Source organism: Danio rerio, chromosome 22 (assembly GCF_049306965.1).
Source record: "Danio rerio strain Tuebingen ecotype United States chromosome 22, GRCz12tu, whole genome shotgun sequence".
NCBI lineage: Eukaryota > Metazoa > Chordata > Actinopteri > Cypriniformes > Danionidae > Danio > Danio rerio.
The window spans coordinates 32,724,001-32,730,000 of NC_133197.1; the positions used below are offsets into that span (position 1 = coordinate 32,724,001).

Consider the following 6,000-nt stretch of genomic DNA (forward strand, 5'->3'; position numbering starts at 1 on the left):
AGGTTTGAGAACATTTGAAGAGTTTAGATGCAAAACCCACAAAATTTTATCTAAAATATTCTTCTAAAATTAGCATTTTTCTCAGCCTTCCATGTTTATGATCAGTTTTTCACTTTAAAGGTAATCAAAATAACATATTCATTCTCATAAAAGAAAAAAAAAATGCTCAAGAAAAAAAGAAAAAAAAAACGGGTCAAAACACAGGATCCTGAATCCTGAATGATGATTTTTTTAGAAGAACATTTCAGAAAGCACTTTAATCTGAACTATTCATTTGGTATTTCATATGGTTTTGTTGCATATGAACACACAAATGTGGACAATTTCAGTTAGACGTTTCCCTGTATGCTAATCGAAAAAATTAAGTTATTTATTCTAAAAACGTTTACATTACAGACATCACAGTCATTTAGCAGACACCTTTGACCAAAGCAACTTACAATTGAGGAGGCATTCAGCGATTCAACAAGAAGAGGCTATACACACAAGAAGTGCTTATTATTCAAAGGAACTGTTTGTATAATTGCTCAGAGAATGAAGTGTTGTTATATAGAAGAAAATGATTCAAAGATGATGCCTTGGATTTACAATTTAATTTTTATGTTAAGTTACAATAAATAAACAATTTATTTGGGCTGAATTTAAACAAACAAATTAAGTTACATTACAAAATTAATTTGTTTCTTTAAATTCAACCCATAAAAATTGTTGGCAAATTGTTTTCATTTTTTTCAGTGTAAAGAGGGGGAAGGTTTTTGTATTGTGAGAAAGAGAGAGATTGTGCTTCTACAGGTGGTTTGTCAAGCCCACTCACCTGTGTGAGGCACTCTTCATAAATGCACAATGCTTTATTTATTTATTTATTTATTTATTTAAATTTATATCTATTCTGGTCACCCAAAGAAACTTGCGGTGAACAGCTGTTTAAAGATTTTACCTTTGTTTTTTTTATTATAAAGAACATTTTGAGGAATGGAACTTGTCTATGGATGTTAAAAGGAACCCTGGGCCCGGTTTTTCAAAAAGATTTAATCTGGATAAAATTGATCCGGATTTAGCAATCCTGTATTTGCGATCCGTGATCACGTAATCCAGCTTACTTTTTGAGCCAGTTTTTCAAAGCAATATTGGATTGGATCAATCTGATCCGAATAGGAACTTTTCAGGATCATTAAATCTGGATTACCAGTGCTCAATCATAATGTAGATAGGCCTATGTAAAGAGCAACAAGTAGAATAGCTAGTGTGGGGTCAATATAACTTTATTTTTATTTGAAATGAAAACACAAACACATTTAAAAAAATATATAAATAAATAAAAAGTTGAAAACAATAAAAACCCCACCCCATCCTCTTCCAGCAGTCCGCTCATCTGAGACCTACATCACAAACACTGTACATTTAGGATATTTATAATAAGTTTCAAATATAGATGTAAATAAAAAAAATACTTAAAGTCAAAAACTCCACAATAAGTTTAGACTTCCTCATCTGATGTGGAGAGACCAGCTTGCTGAGCAAAGCTTTTAGGAGGCGAATCTCAAGTCTGGCCTTGGTTTGCTGCAGTTTGGTTAGAGTCAGTTGTTCCTCTACCAGATGAAGCTGTGCTTCTGCTCTTTCAGTCTCTTTTTGCAATTGTTGAAGGTGATTTCAAAAATCAGTCATTGCCATTCTTTGCATTTTTTTTGGTTATTCTGTAATCATTGCATGCATTACTAATAAATATTCTAAAAACAAAAATATTTTCCATTGTGATGAATATATATATATATGTCACATCCGTCTGTGACCACCTGAGGGCGCTGTAGCGCTCTAGGACTTGTAGGCGCTACAGTGCCCCAGGGAAAAAACTACATTCTCATACATCCCACGCGCATACACCGGAACACTTACACTGACCCGTCATCTCATCTGTTTTGTGTTACCGTTGATTATCTGGACTATATATTCTACCATTCCACCTATGTTTGTCATCGCGTCGTTGTCTACCTTGTCTGTCTTGATCCCAGTCGTGCAGTAAGTCTGATATTCTTAGTTGTTTTGTTCTTGATCGTGTTTTTGTATTTTTGCTTAGTCTAGTTTTTCGAGTTTTGTTTCCTGAGCCTTGTCTCTGTTTTGGTTTCTGATTTTGTGGTTTATTTGTACTTTGAACGCCTTGTTTTATGTTTTTTGCACTGTAAATAAATCTGCACTTGAATCCGCTATCTTTTTGTTCCTGTTTTGCTTTTGTTTTGATCACGCCTAACGTGACAGAACGACGCGATCACAAATGGATTCAGCAGATAGCCTTATTGTGCGTATAAAACAAGGTAATCGCTCAATTGAGCGATATATCAAGGAGTTTTTGGAGCTAGCCCCGAAGAGCTCTCATAGTGACTTATTGCTTATGATGTTTTTCCGGGGAGGACTTTTGGATCCAGTCCGTTCCCAAATGCCACCGTATGAGGAGGACTGGAACCTGTATCGGTTCATTGAGGCAGCCTTATTGATCTCTGGCTCCCCTCTCTCTGTTGCCCTGAAAGAGGAGAACCCTCAGGAGGGAGGCCTGAGTGAAGGGCAACAGAGAGGGATATTTTCGGGGCCAGCTGATTTGTCTAAGGGAAGGAGGAGAGAGGCTGGACTGGAGTTGCGGGCTTATCCGCGTCGGGCTGTTCGGAGACCACCCTTTTCGGAGCCTCTGGAGAGCCTGCTAGAACTGTGTGGAACGCCAGTGTCGGCTCCAGCCCCAGAATGCCCGCCAGTGTCGGCTCCAGCTCCAGAGCAAGATCCCTCTCCTGATCACAACACTCTCCCTTCTCAAACCACCAGACGAAGGAGGCACAGGAAGAGGACTGCCCATGTCCCAGAGCGCCCGCCAGTGTCGGCTCCAGCCCCAGAGCGCCCGCCAGTGTCGGCTCCAGCCCCAGAGCGCCCGCCAGTGTCGGCTCCAGCCCCAGAGCGCCCGCCAGTGTCGGCTCCAGCCCCAGAGCGCCCGCCAGTGTCGGCTCCAGCCCCAGAGCGCCCGCCAGTGTCGGCTCCAGCCCCAGAGCGCCCGCCAGTGTCGGCTCCAGCCCCAGAGCGCCCGCCAGTGTCGGCTCCAGCCCCAGAGCGCCCGCCAGTGTCGGCTCCAGCCCCAGAGCGCCCGCCAGTGTCGGCTCCAGCCCCAGAGCGCCCGCCAGTGTCGGCTCCAGCCCCAGAGCGCCCGCCAGTGTCGGCTCCAGCCCCAGAGCGCCCGCCAGTGTCGGCTCCAGCCCCAGAGCGCCCGCCAGTGTCGGCTCCAGCCCCAGAGCGCCCGCCAGTGTCGGCTCCAGCCCCAGAGCGCCCGCCAGTGTCGGCTCCAGCCCCAGAGCGCCCGCCAGTGTCGGCTCCAGCCCCAGAGCGCCCGCCAGTGTCGGCTCCAGCCCCAGAGCGCCCGCCAGTGTCGGCTCCAGCCCCAGAGCGCAGTCCAATGCCAGTTCCGGTCTGGCTTCTGGCCCTGCCGGCGCCACCCAGGCTCCTCGCCCTGCCGGCGCCACCCAGGCTCCTCGCCCTGCCGGCGCCACCCAGGCTCCTCGCCCTGTCGGCTCCAGCCCCAGAGCGCAGTTCAATGCCGGTTCCAGTCCGGCTCCTGGCTTTACCGGCGCCACTCAAGCTCCTCGCCCTGCCGGCGCCACCCAGGCTCCTCGCCCTGCCGGCACCACCCAGACGTCTTGCCCTGCCGGTCCCAACCCGGCTCCTCGCCCTGCCGGTCCCAGCCCGGCTCCTGGCATTACCAACGCCATCCAGACGTCTTGCCCTGCCGGCACCTCCCAGACGTCTTGCCTTGCCGGTCCCAGTCCGGCTCCATGCCCTGCCGGCTCCAGTCCAGCTGCCTCCAGTCCAGCTGCCTCCAGTCCCGCCGGCTCCAGTCCAGCTGCCTCCTGTCCCGCCGGCTCCAGTCCAGCTGCCTCCAGTCCCGCCGGCTCCAGTCCAGCTGCCTCCAGTCCCGCCGGCTCCAGTCCAGCTGCCTCCAGTCCCGCCGGCTCCAGTCCAGCTGCTTCCAGTCCCGCCGGCTCCTGCCCAGCTGCTTCCAGTCCCGCCGGTTCCTGCCCAGCTGCCTCCAGTCCCGCCGGCTCCTGCCCAGCTGCCTCCAGTTCCGCCTGCTCCAGTCCAGTTGCCTCTCCAGCCGGCTCTCCTAAAACTCCCTGCCTTGTGTCTCCTGCGGGATCATCCATGGGTCATCCCTCCCGACCCTCCCTGGTGGTCCTTCCCACTACTTGGGACAGATTCACCGGCCCCACCCTGGCTTCCTGCTGGGGTGCCTGACCCACTGCCTGACCCTGATCTGGCCCTCCCATCCCTCCCTTTGTTCCTGCTCCGCTCCGCCCCCCCTCTTGGAACCAGTCTGGGAGCGTCTGGAAGCCGCTCTTTAGAGGGGGGGTAATGTCACATCCGTCTGTGACCACCTGAGGGCGCTGTAGCGCTCTAGGACTTGTAGGCGCTACAGTGCCCCAGGGAAAAAACTACATTCTCATACATCCCACGCGCATACACCGGAACACTTACACTGACCCGTCATCTCATCTGTTTTGTGTTACCGTTGATTATCTGGACTATATATTCTACCATTCCACCTATGTTTGTCATCGCGTCGTTGTCTACCTTGTCTGTCTTGATCCCAGTCGTGCAGTAAGTCTGATATTCTTAGTTGTTTTGTTCTTGATCGTGTTTTTGTATTTTTGCTTAGTCTAGTTTTTCGAGTTTTGTTTCCTGAGCCTTGTCTCTGTTTTGGTTTCTGATTTTGTGGTTTATTTGTACTTTGAACGCCTTGTTTTATGTTTTTTGCACTGTAAATAAATCTGCACTTGAATCCGCTATCTTTTTGTTCCTGTTTTGCTTTTGTTTTGATCACGCCTAACGTTATATATATATATATATATATATATATATATATATATATATATATATATATATATATATATATATATATATATATATATATATATATATATATATATATATATATATATATATCAATTATTGACAGAATAAAATGTATTGTTTTTGGTCAATTTTGACAGCTGTTTGGGGGATTATTTTATGAGGCCAAGCTATTTCTACTTTGCTGTAGGCCTATACTGAAAGGCTGAATACGTTAAAGCCAATAATCACTATAGCCTGACAGATGAACAAATGAAATTAAAACTTTATGAATAAATAGTATATCTCGTAAGATCCAAAAATAAAATTATTTAATACATTTTTTTAAATTTTCATTAAATTTTGTGCATGAAATCCACACTAAATCCACCCTTCTGATGAGATCAGTTTAATCCATGTTTTTTGGATCAAAGTGATCCAAATCCTACAAAAAAGGTCTGAAAAACCCAAAGTAAAGGTTTGATCCGGATCAAAACCAAGATTAGATTACTTGATCTAATCCGATTAGGTAATCCATTTTTTTCTTTTGAAAAATCCATTTTCAAGATTTGATCCAATCCCTTATCCAAAATCCTAGTGGATTACCTTTGAAAAACCGGGCCCTGGGGTTTAACACTTCTGTGGCTGTAAATAACATAAATGATGTCTCATACTAAAATATGTAGTAGAAAACCCATAACAGATTTACTTCATTTAAATATTTGCATGAATGAATAACAGTGAACAACAGTAGACAGCTGATTTGAAAAAAATCTGAAAAAAAGACCAACGATCGCCATAAGCGAGGCTAAAATTTCAGTTTTAAGTCAAGATAAGTAGGTGTCACAATCATCAGCGATCTAATCCTTGTAGACACTAAAAAATCCACCATTATGTGGACTACAGATCCTATATACTGTACATCTGCTTGACCCTGTTGATCGTTGTCTGTCTGACTATTTTGTTAATAAACCTCCGCACCTCAGTTGTCAGCATCACATTTACATTACAGTAGTTTATGGAAAATTATTTTTAAAAATTCTCTCCGGGGCGTTTGCACATTGTTTACCTACACTCAGTTTTTAAATGAACATTTATTCATTAATTTTCCTTCGGCTTAGTGTCTGCTTTATTAGGGGTCGC

At 45.4% G+C, this 6,000-nt stretch overlaps 1 protein-coding gene across 3 annotated transcripts in view; it reads right to left on the reverse strand.

Moving 5' to 3' along the window:
* si:dkey-49n23.1 overlaps positions 1-6,000 on the reverse strand; it is a 125,110-nt gene that overhangs the window by 27,217 nt on the left and 91,893 nt on the right. The gene's annotated exons all lie outside the window — the stretch shown is intronic.